The sequence below is a fragment of the Peromyscus californicus genome, unplaced genomic scaffold (genome assembly GCF_007827085.1).
Source record: "Peromyscus californicus insignis strain IS unplaced genomic scaffold, ASM782708v3 Scaffold_15__1_contigs__length_86483966, whole genome shotgun sequence".
NCBI classification, from domain to species: Eukaryota; Metazoa; Chordata; class Mammalia; order Rodentia; family Cricetidae; genus Peromyscus; species Peromyscus californicus.
The window spans coordinates 4,716,113-4,732,018 of NW_026294447.1; positions in this window are offsets into that span (position 1 = coordinate 4,716,113).

Sequence of the window (15,906 nt, forward strand, 5' to 3'; positions counted from 1 at the left end):
AAAAATTAGTGTGTATTTTGCATATCATGAGTTATAGTTATTTCTAAGTTCTTTTTTATTTGCATATAATTACAGAATATTTTCAAAATGCTAAATAATTTATGTTATATTATTGTCTTTTTATGGTAAGACCAGGGCAGAACAGAGTACAGGTGCCATGAATTTCTATTAACAATGGCATGGCTCAGAAGTCAGTACTCAAGATGGTCAGTTGATAAATTTTACTAATCTTGCTTCCCTAATATTTGTTTGTAAATGCTTGTGTCCTGCTTGCTTTTTACTTTTTATTAATTCTGGCACCCCTGACAATAGGATGGTACACCCCCCTGCCCCCATATCCAGGATGTCTTCTCTCTTTAGTTAAACCTACTGGAAATACCCTCATAGACATAGCTAGAGGAATATTTCCATTGTGGTTATAAATTTAGTCAAGTTGACAAAAATCAAAGCATTCCACCCCTTAAAAGTTTTACTTTGACTTCATAATACAAAATAAACTTAGTTTGTCTCTGAAAGTACCCATAGTCCTTAACAATCCCACACTGATGAAAAATCCAATGTCTCTTCTAAGACACAAGACAATCTCTTAAGTGTAAGTGCCTAAAAATTAAAAAAAAAACTAGTTATATACTTCTAATATACAATGACACAGAAAAAGATATGTTCATTCTAGCAGGAAAGAATAGGGGTATAGCAAGAAAAGCTTGAACTAGAGGGAGACAGGTACCCAGCAGGGCAAATACTAAATCCTGTGGCTCCATATCCAATATCTGGAGTTCTTGAGAGAATGTTCTTGACTCCAATAACCTTAAGCAGCCCCACTCCTCCATGTCTGCTGCTTACAAAGCAGGAAGCCTCTCTCTTAGGCTAGCTCCAATGCATTCCTTCAACTACCCATGGCAGATGTGTGGCAGTCCTGGCATCTCCAAAATCTTAGTCTTTACTGTAGCTTGGGCTTCATTGTTCCAGCCTCATGCATTGGCCCCTAGTGGCTTCCCAGTTGTTTATCTCTTTACTCTTTTGGGGGGACTGCCACTCAGCTCCCAAATAAATCACAACAGAGGCTTATTCTTAATTATAAATGCCTGGTCTTAGCTTGGATTGTTTCTAGCCAGCTTTCCTTAACTTAAATTATCCCCCTACCTTTTGCCTCTGGGCTTTTCCCTTTTCTTCTGTAATCTTACTTTCACAATCAATCTTACCCATGACTGGCCCCTTTTCTTGCTCCCCTCTCCTTGTTCTCTTGCTTTTTCTTCTTTTTGTCTTCTCATATTTTTCCTTCTATTTATTCTCTCTGCCTGCCAGCCTCTCCTATCCATTCTCTTGCCTTGCTATTGGCCATTCAGCTGTTTATTAGACCATCAGGTGTTTTAGACAGGCACAGCATCACAGAGTTAAACAAATGCAATATAAAAGAATGCAACACACCTTTGCATCATTAAAAAATGTTCCACAGCATAAACAAATGTAACACACCTTAAAATAATATTCCACAACAACACTGGCTAACCACAGCTGTTTTCTGGAACCTTGTGGTAAGCCTCTATGACTCCTTACTCTTGAATCTTTTATCCCTGCAAAACCAATGCCACAAAGAACTACAGACAACAAAGGAATGGTAAGATTGAGAGAAATCGTCTTCACCAAGTGTCTTAATTAGGGTTTCTATTGCTGTGAAGAGAAACCATGACCAGGGCAACTCTTATAAAGGAAAACATTTAATTGAAGTGGTGCCTTACAGTTTCAGAGTTTTAGTCCATTATCATCATGGAGGGCAGCATGGCAGTGTGCAAGCAGATATGGTGCTGGCTACACCTTGATGAGAAGGCAACAGGAAATGGTCTGTGATGCTAGGAGAGCTTGAGCAAAGGAGAACTCAAAGCCCATCCCCACAGTGACACACTTCCTCCAACAAGGCCACACCTACTCCAACAAGGCCACACTTCCTAATAGTGCCACTCCCTTTGGGGACCATTTTCTTTTAAACCACCACACCAAGAAGAACAAAGCAATTGGGTATTCAATAGCCCAAATGGTTAGTCCTAAAAACATATATACAAATATTGGGGGATTTATTAAGGCAACTCCACATAGTTAAAAGGGAGGTTTATTTGGGGGTTTTACTTACAACAAGTAAAGGAATAGGTTACAGGGTCCAGGAGAGGTGAAGTGCAGTCCAGCAGTGTTCTCCGGAGAACTCTACTCAGTTTACCATCCAACGTCCAGGATTACCAGGAACCAAGAGAGCCGGCACATCTGGATCTCGATTCTTAAGGGCTCCTGTTTCAACCCCGCCTCAGGAGCAGGCCATAAGTAGGCATGACAGTTATCGGAAGCCTCACTGGGGGTAGTCAAAGTGGGAACAGCTACCCACTACATACAAACATTATACAGACTGAGCAGGTTATATTTAGGAATATATATGTAATGCATGTAACAACAACCAATGATAATAGAGGGCATGAATTTGAAATAGAGCAAGGAGGGTATATTTGAGAGTATGGAGAGAAAGCAGGAAAGGGAGAAATGATGTGATTATATTATAATCTTGAAAATAAAATACAAAATAGATAAAATACAAATTTTTAAAATAAAAAAATACCACATGGATGACACCACCATGTTCTGCCACTACTTAAGATGTAGCCTGGCCAACTTGGACAAGAGATCAGAGGCCTATGGGTCATGACACTGGGGACACTTCCCTGAGCAGGTCTCTGAGTAGGGAACTGGTCAATAACATTCCCAGCTGAAGTTCTTTCCTTTCAAATGAAGTTTCATTTTCCCATGATGGAGCTTCAATGGCTAAAATTTTATCCTTGGAGAAAGTTTCCTACTGTCCCAGGGAACAGTGCAAGGTTTTCTCAGACAGCACTAATGTCTGCACTCTCCTCTTCCAGAATTCACACTTGCCCACACCCATCTCCTTGCCAAGCTTCACTTCTCTCTGCTTTTTCTTACTAGAGATTTGATCAAGTGCAGAGTAATGTCCATACCAGATCCAGAATGCCATGCCATTTTGAAATTTCTTCCACCAAAGAAATAACTCCAATTTTCAGGATAGGGGCAGAATGCATCCAGATTCTCTGCCAGAATGTAACACAAATGGCTTCTAGCTTAGTTTCCAAGGGAGTTAAGAGCCAGGTCTCCACTGTCCACCTTTTTCTTGACATTCTGGTCTTCCAAACCTGTACCAGACTGACCTACTGAGTTATGCTTACATCATCCAAGAGCTCCTTTAGTCTGCAGGGCTGGATCTTCTACCTGTCTACCATAAACCCATTCCAAAGGTGGGTGGACCTCATTTCAGGTTTATCACAGCAACAACTCCTCAGTATCAATTTTCTATATTAGCTACTTAGTTAACTTTACTAGTATCAATTCTCTATATTAGCTACTTAGTTAACTTTACTAGTATCAATTCTCTATATTAGCTACTTAGTTAACTTTACTAGTATCAATTCTCTATATTAGCTACTTAGTTAACTTTACTAGTATCAATTTTCTATATTAGCTACTTAGTTAACTTTACTAGTATCAATTCTCTATATTAGCTACTTAGTTAACTTCACTAATCAGTGTGATAAAATACCTGACTAGAAGCAACTGAGGGAAGAGAGAAGTTTACTCTGCTTAGTACTTTACAGGTATCGGCCACCATGGCAGGGATGGTAGGACAGCAGGAGATGGCTGGTCAGGAAGCAAAGGTGCTCTGCTCACTTCTCCTCTGTAGTCAGCCACGGATGCCATTGCCATGGGTTAAGTGAGTTTGCCTTCCTCAATTAAAGCTTTCTTGAAATTCACTCATCGATACACCTACATGGTAATTCTAAATCCATTCAAGATGATGAGGACAATTAACCACTACAATATTATAATTATATTAATTAACAATTTCTCATATAACTGACACTGGGGATGATGCTTGTATACAAATTATTCTAGGTCATTTTTATAACAACCCTGCAACTTAGGTACTTATAATTGTCACCACTGAAGAAGACTGAGTAAAGTTAATAACTGCCCAAGCCCCACAGCTAATGAATGAATAATGGAGCTTAATTCCGACACAGGCAGCCTGACTCCAGGGCCCCGCTCCTAATCAAGGTGCTGAAGTTGCAACATAGAGTCCTATCGCACAGTTTTGAATGCAGAAGACAAGAGATTTAGTATGGAGAAATATGAGAGAAACAAGGAAGCTCATAACACTTTAGCATAAAGTCAGCAAGTCCTAGGAAGACTCATATTCAGTAATCTTGATTACTTGCCGTCTCTTTGTCCTTTGCAATAGCAGAGAAGAGATAGAAAGAGCATTGAAAACAGTATTCCTGGGCAGCAAGGCCAAGGAAACCCATGAGGATAGTTTAAGACAGATTGTGTTTATAGAAGGAGAGCAGAGGTCAAGACCAAGGGGAACAAGGAAATTAACTTGGATGTGGATCTTTGGCCTTTCAGGACATGAACTACTTCATTGGGAAGTGTCTGTAGTCTAAACTACACCTACACACATTTTTTCTTTAAAGTGTCTGTACTGAAGTGCAAACTTAAATCTGAATTTAGTAATACTTTTGTGTGAAACCCATCTTCTGACTCACTCAGATGACACCATTTTACTAAATATAAAGTTTAGTAGGTGTTTATTATTCTCATCAATAACAACCAAGAAGAATTATTTCGCCATGGTGATTGGTATCATGATCACCATCTTCACGCCGGGCAGCATTTTCTTTACTTGCATAATCCCAGTATAATACCCTGGAGACAAATGCACTGTTCTCAACCAGGAGGAAACTGAGGCACAGAGGGGCAAGTGATGCAGAGTTCCAGGTTTTGATAGATGTTGACTCATCAACTTCACCCTTTCTCTCTAAACTCATCAATAGCCCTGCTCCCTCCCGCCTGTCTTCCCTTTCCCTCTACAGGCTCAGCTTCCGAAACTTTTCTCAAGCCCTTCAACATGAAAGTGTCCTGGATATCCTGAATATGCCTTTTAAACTCATTGCATAAAATGTTGGCTATTTCCTTTCCTCCCTGGATTGGACTCATGATACATGAACAAGGGAGAAGTTTGTATTTAATTAAGATTTAAGTTGTGGATGTGGGAGATAGTTCAGCAGGTAAAATGCCTGCCACACAAGCATTTTCCTGTATTGCAGGTAATTCCAGGTGTGGCGGCACCATCTGGAACCCCAGGGCTGGGGGTTACAGAGATAGACAGATCCTGAGAGTTTGGTGCCCAGTCAATGTAGCCAAAACGGCACATTTCCAGTTCAATGAGTTCAAAACCTGCCTCATTCCCATTCAAAACCTGCCTCAAAAAATAAAGTGGAAAGTGATAGAGACAGACACTCAATGTCACCCTCCAGCCTCTAGACTTGCAGGGGTGCATGCAATTACAGAGACAGGAACACATACATTTAGCACACTCACATACAGAGAGACAACTTTCATTTACAGTTGTAGCATGAATTGTGTTATATGGTAAAATAACTCACCCTGAGTGAACAAATAGATGACTGAGTGGATCAAGAACTGAGCACATTATTAAATGTGTCACTTCTTTGTGGACTGTAGCCATAACTGTTCATGTATGCTCAGCCTTCATTATTGTGACTTTGTGTTATTGGTAACCAGTAACCAGGTCACATTTTCAGTTTAATTTCAATGTAATTTCAGTTTCATAGTAATCAGGTCACAACTTCCATTTAGAGAAAGTTCTACCCTCTCCGGGTCCATTCTCTTCCCAGTCTAGCTCTAGGCTCAGGGCTATTGTCTGCCCTATGCATGGCCAGGGGTCCCTTGTCTGTATGCTTAAGGTGGCATCTGGCCAGCAGAGAAATAGGGAAGAAAGGCCAGGCCCTACTACTTAGAACCAATACTCAGCTCTCCTGCTTGTCCCCTGTCTCTGTTCCTGTTCAGCCTGAAGTCTCACAGCCAGTGCTCATGGGAGTTTGGGAATTTGTTGCGAGGCCTCCAAGCTTTGGGCCTAGAGGTCTTAAGAACTTGGTACGATTGCTGCAAAAATACCAGAAGTTCTCCATCCCTAAGCACTTTGGCATTCAATGTTGACCCCTTTCATCCTGCCAGCACCTCCACTAGTTAGCACTCAAACCCCCTTTGGTTCTAAGAAAGTGCCACCTGTTTTTCTGTTTAAACTGCAGTATAAGTTAGATTCTACTATAATGATCTTTATATCAGGCAACCGCAAAATGTGTGCAATGCAGCTGTCCTGCGACTGATTGAATGGTTGTTCCAGGGCACACCAGGAAGCTTCATCAAAGCCTGGAAGTCTAAGGCTTCCCAAGAACAAACACTGCAGTTCCCACCCAACTCAATTCAAGTATCTAGGCCATGTTTGTGTTCCTCCAAGCTTTAATCTCACCAGTAAGAAAAAAGTTCTTTCTCTCCCCGCTTCCCTCCCTCCCTCCCTCCTCCTCTCCCCACTCCACCCCATGTGTGTTTCAGTTATGTAACGTGGGTTGTCAAGGGGTGTATCTAACACTAATAGTATTGACATGATGAGCACTGGTCATTTTTACTTGTGACAGAAACACAGTCTTTCCCTTGTAATGTGTTCCCAGAAGCCACATTAGAGAAGTGATATTCCTGCGCATCTTCAAAAGAAGGTGGTCAACCCACCCAACCATGCAAATTTGCAACAGCTTAGGAGACTAACAAAAGCATTCAGGTTGCCTGTTAAGCAGTATGTGTAAAGGAAAGAAAAAACATTTCATCTCATGTTTAGTTACTTCATTAGTGTGGCAGTTCACATTCAAACTAACAAACAATTGAAAAGTACAATATAATTTTTAAAGAGGCCATTAATGACCACAAAAACATCAAACCCAACAAGATACAGCTGATGCAATAATTGGAGGTTAGTCTAATAAGCAATAAGGAGATTGTTGAATTAATTATTAATGTATCAATTTAGGTCTATATATTTCCTCATTATTCTCTCAACCCTGGTGTGCATTTTTGAAATATTTAAAAAAATAATGTCAACCCAGTACCTCTTAGGGATGTATTTATCTTTATACCTTGAAAAAGAGCCTGGCTAGAAAGTGAATCCAAGGCGTTGTAAATACCCCACACCATTGATAGCATCTTTCTATTCCTAAAAAAAGAGACTTTGAGCTCTTGTTCTGGAACAAAAATTTCCTAGTGATCAATCAAAGCTCTTGAAAAATAGCTCCAACAGCTACATTTGAAGGGTATGCATTGCTTTGCAATTAAAAAAGTGCTATGCATTTAGAAGGTGTCTGGTAAATGTGCATCCTCTCCTCTCAGCTGCCGGATTGCTCAGTCTTGTCCACCAACACTCGAGGATGAAGAGCTACTTTCCCTAACTCTTTGACTTGCTGATAAGAAAGGCTCATTTTGTCATCTTTAAATATGAAATGTATCCATGATTTTAAAAATAAAGTACTTTATCACCTGACAAAGACTGAGGTTAAAAAAAATAGGACACAGAAGATAGAAATTAAAGTTAAGAAAATGCTCACTGGGGAAAATATTCTTTTCTTCTTGTTTTTCTGGCTTGGAAATTTTGTAAGTAAAAAGCAACTATTTACCCAGAAAAGGCTAAAAATGTATAAGATAACATGCTATATTTTAAAATCCTCATATTGAAAATGCTATTTTAATGTATTTCATATGGAATTATAGAAATCCTCTTTACTTCTATCTCAAACTGATTTAAATTCAAAGTAGCCAAAATATTAATGCTACCCAGAATACTCTGGGGAATTAGTTTCAATATTTCATAATTTTGACTTTTCTACAATTTCATGATAAAATTAGGATCTATAAAATGTTTAACTGTGTGGGCAACTTGGAGTTAAATATGGTGTACTGAACATATATTTATCTTAACTTCTGAATTGACAAGGAAGCTTTTTCTTTAAAGCATACATCCACAAAGCAAAAAATTGAGCGGGAGGGGAAGACATCCACAAAGCAAAAGACTGGGGGGGTGGGGGACGACAGCATCACAAGTTTAGGGGCAGAAAATGAGATGGATGAATGACAACTGACTCAGAAGACAAGCTGAAGCTAAAGCCAGAATTAAATCAACATGAAATCCGAGAACTGAAGCAACACATACGGGTAAAAGTGGAAATGGAAAGGGGAAAGAGCTGAGATAACTCAAGGCCACCTTTAACGGTCCTGCACATTTTAAATTCTCCACATAAAGACGGCACCAGTCTGTGCGGACATCAATATCACTGACTGGGAACTTTCATTTGTTTTTTTTTGGGGGGGGGCAGAGAATGACTGAACATGAATTACTGAATGACAGGGAAACTAAGAAGATGCATCTGCAAATTGCATTGTTGACCAGAACAAGTGCCGGGCCGACTTATAGGACCAAGATCCACAAGCCATTGATGCTCAGATGTTGGAAACTGCCTCAACACCATCCTAGACATCATCTAGGTTGAGAGTAGAGTTTTCCTACAAGAGAAGGAAAAGGTACATTACGGAAGTTTATGAATGAAGATACTTATAGGGTAGGGAATATTGTGAAACTAAAAACTTGTGGGGCAGTGGTGGTGCATGCCTTTAATCCCAGCACTTGGGAGATAGAGGCAGGCAGCTCTCTGAGTTAAGGCCAGTTTGGTCTACAGGGTGAGATCCAGGACAGCAAGGACTACACAGAGAAACCCTATCTCAAAAAACCTAAAATAAATAAATAAATAAATAAATAAATAAATAAATAAACAAATAGAAAGAAAGAAAGAAAGAAAGGAAGAAAGAAAGAAAGAAAGAAAGAAAGAAAGAAAGAAAGAAAGAAAGAAAGAAAGAAAGAAAGAAAGAAAGAAAAAAGAAAGAGAAGAAAAGAAAAGAAAAAGTTCTGGGGGTGTCTCTGGGGAGTGCTTAGATCTTTATGAGTCTTTGCTGCTGTCTTTTGCACTTCGAGTTCAATCATGTTTAGCTGTAATAGCTTCACTTGCCTAACAATCTTCAGACTCCGGCCATATCCTTGAAGCTTAGAGTGGGCAACCCACAGGAAAGAACGCTGTAGGGAGGCTACTGCTGGGAGAAAATGGCATCACAACAATCCAGAAACATGGTCAGCAGCCCACTGAGTCACAGAGGACCAAGGGATCTGGGCACCTCCAGAGGATGTGGGAGGAAATCTTATTCTCCTAGACTAGTCTAGGACACGGTGAGAGGGTATGTTGCAGGTGGTTTTTCCGGAGTTGTTCAGATGGACCTTGACGCACAGGCGGCTTACCAAGCACAACACTGGTGCCCAGGAGGGAAAAGAAGCATACAGCATTGAGCAGAGGCAGACGTGGGGCTGAAGTCCAACCGTAGCGATGTGCCTGAGCCCAGGGAGCTCTGACACTGGGGTGACCCTTCCCCACTGGCCCGGTTAGGGATGAGGGGCCTGAGCCACTTTTAACTTCAGTTTGACCATTTGGATTCAGGTTACCCAAGAAAGGGGCACGGATTTAGGCAAGGAGAAAAAGTCTTTTCATCAAGGTTTTCCTCGGCTCAGGGGTGTGGGCAGCACAACCCATTATCCACAAATGTTGAAATGTAAAAACTATCAAATTATCCAATAATGCAGATTTATATGGCAGGGAAAGAGAACTTGAGAATAATTATATTAGCATGAATAAGTAATCAGATGGTAAAGATGAGTACAAAGATTGTGAAGATATGATCAGAATTTTCTTGGCATTTTATATTGCTCTTTATGCAAATATGACCAAATAAAAATAATACATTTTGAGCCTACTTTGTAGGCCCTATCCAAATGAGAACAAATGTGTGTTGGTTTAGAAAAGCTTTTCGTTAATAACTCTCACACTCACACACACACTCACACACATGTGCATACACGTTTTACAAGATTGGCTTTGTTGGGTAGATACTTGAAGAAACATTTGCTAAGAATGGATGGTCATTTAAAGGCAAATAAATTACAAAAGGGTGCTACTACTGGCTCTGGAGAAAAGTGAATTTGGTTAAACACATGGAAAGGTTTGTCTTCCAAAGGATAGAGAGCATGTATCTTGGTATGTTTTCTGCGACTAACACAGAAGACATGAGACTAGGTGATCTGCAAAGGGAAAAGTACAGTGATTTTGCTGACCGTTTGGAGGCTGGGGAGGCCCTACCCTCTGCTTGGCCTCTTTTGGTGACATCCTGAGGCCTCCAATTCATGACAGAAGACAGAGGGGCAAGCCAGCAACTGCCAGAGTGAGAAGACAAAGGGTGGAGTTGCTTAATAACAATAACCCACTCTTAGAATGAAGCCACTCACTTCATCTCAGAGCAGGAAGCTACTCAGGAATGAAGTCCATTCATGAAACCCCTGTCCCTATAACCCAAGCACCTCCCACTACAACACTGCCCAACTCTGCCACCCTGGGAACAAACCATATTCAAATCATAGAGTAAACAAGTCCAAAACCAGGAAGTATAGAGCAAGTGGAGAAAAGAGATGTGACCTTCGGTGGAACTTGAAGAGAGGAAGAGCAAAGAAGAGCACTTTGTCTCGCTTAGCTGTGTCTGATGTCACTGTTATCTGTCTGACCCTCAGATCTCACTGATTCACCGTGGAGCTGGGGGTTCTCTGGTCTGCACTGTATGAGTGTCATCCTCTGTCCTTGACACCAGCGGGCTGCAACAGATGCATTTATAATGAGGGGGACAGCAGAGACGGAGGCAGACAGGACAGGAAATCCCAGGCTTACTGTAATCACTGAGCACATTTCTAGCATATCAAAGCATCTGGAATGAAATATTTGTACAACTGTCATGAGCACTTGGGCTGAGAATTGGGACTGGTAAGTGCACCCACCCAGGCACCTGAAATACAGCCCATATGTGGACAACTTCCAAATGTAAAGCCTTGCTCAGATCTCCCCTGTCTTCACTCAGTTTCTATTGCTGTGGTAAAACACCATGAGCAAAAGCAACTTGAAGGGAAAAAGAATTTTATTTCATCTTAAACTTCCAGGTAACAGTTAATTACTGAAGGAAACCAGGACAGGAACTTAAGCAAAGCAAGAACCTGGAGGCAGGAGCTGGTGGTGAGGCCATGGAGGAGTGCTGGTTACTGCCTTGTTTCCCATGGCTTTCTCAGCCTGATTTCTTATATACCCAGAACCACCTCTACAGGGATGGCACCATCCATAATGGGCTGGACCCTCCTGTATCAGTCCCTAATTAAGAATTGTGGGGTGTTGGCTTACAATGCTCATACCCATCTGGTGATAGCACTGATAGCTTACTGGGATCCTCTGATCTCTATTATGTCTTTTCTCCATTTCACCACGTACAAACTCCACAACGTCCATGATCTCTATCCCCTTCAGTGTTACACACCTGGGTGCCTAGAACAACACTGAGCATATAAAGGGTGTGCAATGAAACTGGACGAGTGAATGAGTTCAATACATTAACCTTACACCGTGGATGCTTGAGGATGCTGATATCTTCGTGATGATCTTTATTTGCAGGATTTCATTATGTCTTGGTCTTCATATCTTATAATTTGCCTTTGCAAACAGGAGAGTTCATTTGTCTGTTACACCTTCTGGTGCTTTTAATCCACCTTGCATCGAGTTGCTGTGGAGGCAAGCTACCTGCTGAGCATAATTTTACTTCGAGTACATGCAGGAGGCAATTATAAAAGACACTTGTGGTACAAAGCCCCGAGTCCCAACCCTGCTTCTTCAGTGAATTCCTTGTGTAAACACGGGGCTGCGCGGAACATTTTTAACAGAATGGAATTGTTTGAAGAAGGTAGAATGCAAAACTAAGTGGGTAGCCGAGAAAAAAAATACTGTAAGTCATAATTTGCCTTTCATAAATTCACACAAGTGAGAAATTCATCTAAAAATGGAAATTCTAAAACAATCAAAAATGTGATGTTACAAACTAAATTTTTGTTTTTCTTTCTTTTCTTTTGTGTAAGTACCTTTCATTTCCTCTGATTTTATCACTCAAAAGGGACCATCTGTATTGGTAAATATGCTCCTGGGACACATCTGTCCTTTCATCTCCCATCAATCAGCAACACTCAATGGCTGTTCACTGTCAATACATTTAAGATACTGCAATTCATTTAAGATGAATTATGCAATACTGTTTTTGCTCTCCGTATTTATCCATTTACAACCAGGAACAGTGGAATAGTAACCATACTCCTTTTATTTATCTTCCACTAAAGCTTAATTTGTAATTAATAGAAAAAGGCCACATTACTGTTTAAACTATTTGTTAAAAAAATTAAGTTTGTGAAAACTTCCTGAAAATATGGTAACTGGATATTCTACTTTAGATCAGTATTTTCAAATACCTCAAGCATTAGAGAATACTCCTTAACTTATGCATATTTCCAGTGTTATTTAGAAGTCACTTTGACCTGTGCACTAATAGCCAAAGATAACTAAATCAATGTTCCTCTTAGACCTAGTTGTGGTACCTTCTTTAAAAGAGTAAGGAACTATATTTTTAAATTATGCAAGCTACATCAGAGCAATTTTTCTATACATACATGCCTGTGTATGTGTGTGCACACATGTGTGTATGTGTATGGTATATGTATGGGTGGTCATGTATGTGCACATGCTGCTGTGGAGGTCAAAGGTCAATGTCATGTGTCATTTCTCTATGACTCTATACCATATTTTTTTGAGGCAGGATCTCTCACTGAGCCTGGAGCTCATCAGTTGGCTACACTAACTAGCCAGCAAGGTGCAGGAATGTTGCTGCCTCCACCTCCCAGTGTTGGGATCACAGAAGCACACCATACTGGATTGTTTAATGTAGGTGCTGGGGATCTGAACTCACGTACTTGTGAGGCAAACATTTTAACCACCGAGCCATCTCTCAGCCTTGGAGATCTTTTTCAGTACTTACAACAGCATTCTTATAACTGAAGTATATAAAAATGCAAGTGCTACTTTCATGGTAAGAAAAGAAAGATAGAGTATGGGGTAAAGGAAGGAAATAAGGGGTGAGGGAGGTGATGAAAAGATAGGGGAAAGATAATCTGAAATGTATAATTCATAACCAGGGTCTGGGAATACAGATCAATGGGAGCCTAAGTACCTAACACGTATAAGACACTGGGTTTGATCCCCACCACTACAAAATTAAAATAAAACCTTTTCACTGTATGCCAACTCAAAAACTTGATTTAAAAATTAGAATAACTCTGGTGGTTTGAATGCACCTGGCCCCCATCATCCCATAGGGAGTGGCACTGTGAGAAGGTGTGGCTTTGATAGAGTGGGTATGACCTTGTTAGAGGAAGTGTGTCATGGTAGGGGGCAGGCTTTGAGGTTTCCTATGCTCAGGATTCTCCCCAGTGTCTCAGACTGCTTCCTGTTGACTGCAAGATATAGGACTCTCAGCTAATTCACCAGCACCATGTCTGTCTGCATGTCACCATGCTCCCTGCCATGATTATAATAGACTGAACCTCTGAAATGTAAGTGAGCTGCCATAGTTGAATGTTTTCCTTTACAAGAATTGCTGTAGTTATGGTGTCTCTTCACAGCAATAGAAACCCTAACTAAGACAATAACCAAAACCTATAATTGGTTAGGTGATAGGCTCAGGAGCAAACCTAATATCATTATCCTGCTAAATGGATGTAGTATTAAACTGCACCCTAAGTTCTTCCATGTATACCCATAGAACATTGCATCTCTCAACTCTCATCAGAGAATCTTCTTTTTGAGTTGATGGTGATTAATACAGAGACCCACAACTGACCAACATTCAGAGAATAAAAGACTACAGAGTGCTCCTCTTTAAAAGGGACATCTATACCATACCCTTACTCTAAGACTCAAGGATCATCTCAAAAGAGGAACAGAAAGATTGTCAGAGGCAGAAGTAGTGGACATCTGCAGTAAACTAGTATTTGCTGGACATCATAGGGCCATCACATACATGAACTCACACTGGCTGGACTGCATACAGGAGGCCTGCATAAGTCTAGATAAAGCTAGACAAAATCTAAACTGGACAGGGGAGATTCATGAAGTCCCACGACTAGCTGAGGAGCTATTGACAGCTGATGGCTGCTGGGGGGAGGGAGAGTCAGTCTTCTTCAGGGATGCAGGCTTTGCAAGGCCACCCATGCTCTAGTAGTTAGTTCTATATCCATTCGCAAAAGACAGAAAGAGGGGAAGGGGATCTATGCAGTTAGGAGAGAAAAGTAGTGGAGAGAGAGTGGAGGAATTGGAGGGGAGGGAATGGGAAGTGGATTTGATTGAAACACTATATACATATATTTAGTGTTCATATATATACATATATATAATTTTCAAACAATAAATTTTAAAACTCTTTAAATATAATAAATTATTATATGCTTTAGTATTGTATTGGTGGTAACTTCAACCAACTGTGTTATAACTATTGACCATTCACCAGGACAATAAAAGCCTTCCTCAAACTGTTCCTCTCTTCTTTAATTGATCCTCCAAATAAAGGCATTTTGTGAATTTATTCCTATTCTGGTAAGTTTCCTCAAATGAAACTATACAATTCCCATATTTTATATGCTCAGAGTGCTGGTTAGTTGTTTTTTATTGTTGTTGTGTTTGGGTTGTTGTGGTGATATTTTATTTGCGCTGAAATGTGATATTTTATTTGTATGTTAATAAATAAAGTTGCCTGGAGATCAGAGCCATAAAGAGAAGTCAGGCAGTGGTAGCTCACACCCTTAATCTGATCACATGGCAGGCAGAGTCTGTGTGTGGTCAAGGACATAGCCAAGCGTGGTGATGCCTTTAATCCCAGTACCAACCATAGAGACCTGGAGGTCTGTATAGATAGGCAGAGACGAGGAAGTCATGTGACTGGGTTTAGAGCCAATGAGAAGGCAGAATAGGAAGGCAATAAAAACACAGGTCACACAGGACTCTCTCTGTGGAAGCTACTGCTGGTGGTAAGCTAGGGTTGGTTGTGGTTATTGCTCTGATCTCTTTGGCTATTACCTCTGTATTTGGCTCTGTGTTTCTTATTTAATAAGACTGTTTAGAAATTCATCTACAGGTTGTTGTTTTAGTGGGTTTTTTTTGTCAACATGACACAGAGTTGCTGACAAAGAGGGAATCAGGAATCTCAATTGAAAAATTGTCTGCATCACATTGACTGGTAGACATGTCTGTGTGGCATTTTCTTAATTAATACCTGATAGAGCCTAGACTATTGTGGGCAGTGCCCTTCTTGGGCAGATGAGGTATGTAAGAATGCAACTGATTAAGCTGTAGGGAGCAAGCAAGTAAGCAGTATTCTTCCATTCCTGTCTCCAGATTCCTTCTTTGTTGGAGTTCTTGCTTTGGCTTCCCTCAATGACAAATTAAATTGAGACATGTTAGCCAAGAAATTCCTTTCCTCCCCAATTTCCTTTTGGTTGTGGTGTTTTATCATAACAATATAAAGCAATCTTAGACATCCAGTTGAACATGCTACACAGGAATTTTTATCCAAGAAGATGAGTTTACTAGCTCAGTAAACATATCACAACCCCTGTGTGCTTGTGTCCTTGCCTATAAAGCGAAGACATAAGAGGTAAATACACTTAATTGGTTCGAACATTAAATGACCATTGCCTGTGCTGATTACAGTTCCTGGAACAAAATAAATGCATAATAATGTTGGCACTAATTGATACTGCTATTGTTGTTATGACTGGGGTGTGTGTGTGTGTGTGTGTGTGTGTGTGTGTGTGTGTGTGTGTGTATGTGTATATATATAAAACTGTCTTCCAACAAGCCAACCATATTGCCAAGGATCATGATGGCATGTGGGCCCACAGAGGTCTAGAGACTCCAGAAATGGTAACAGAGGAAAAGAATAGCCAATTACTGCCCAGGAAATGAATAGGAGACAAACACACGCTGTAAGAGAGGAGACTCTAAC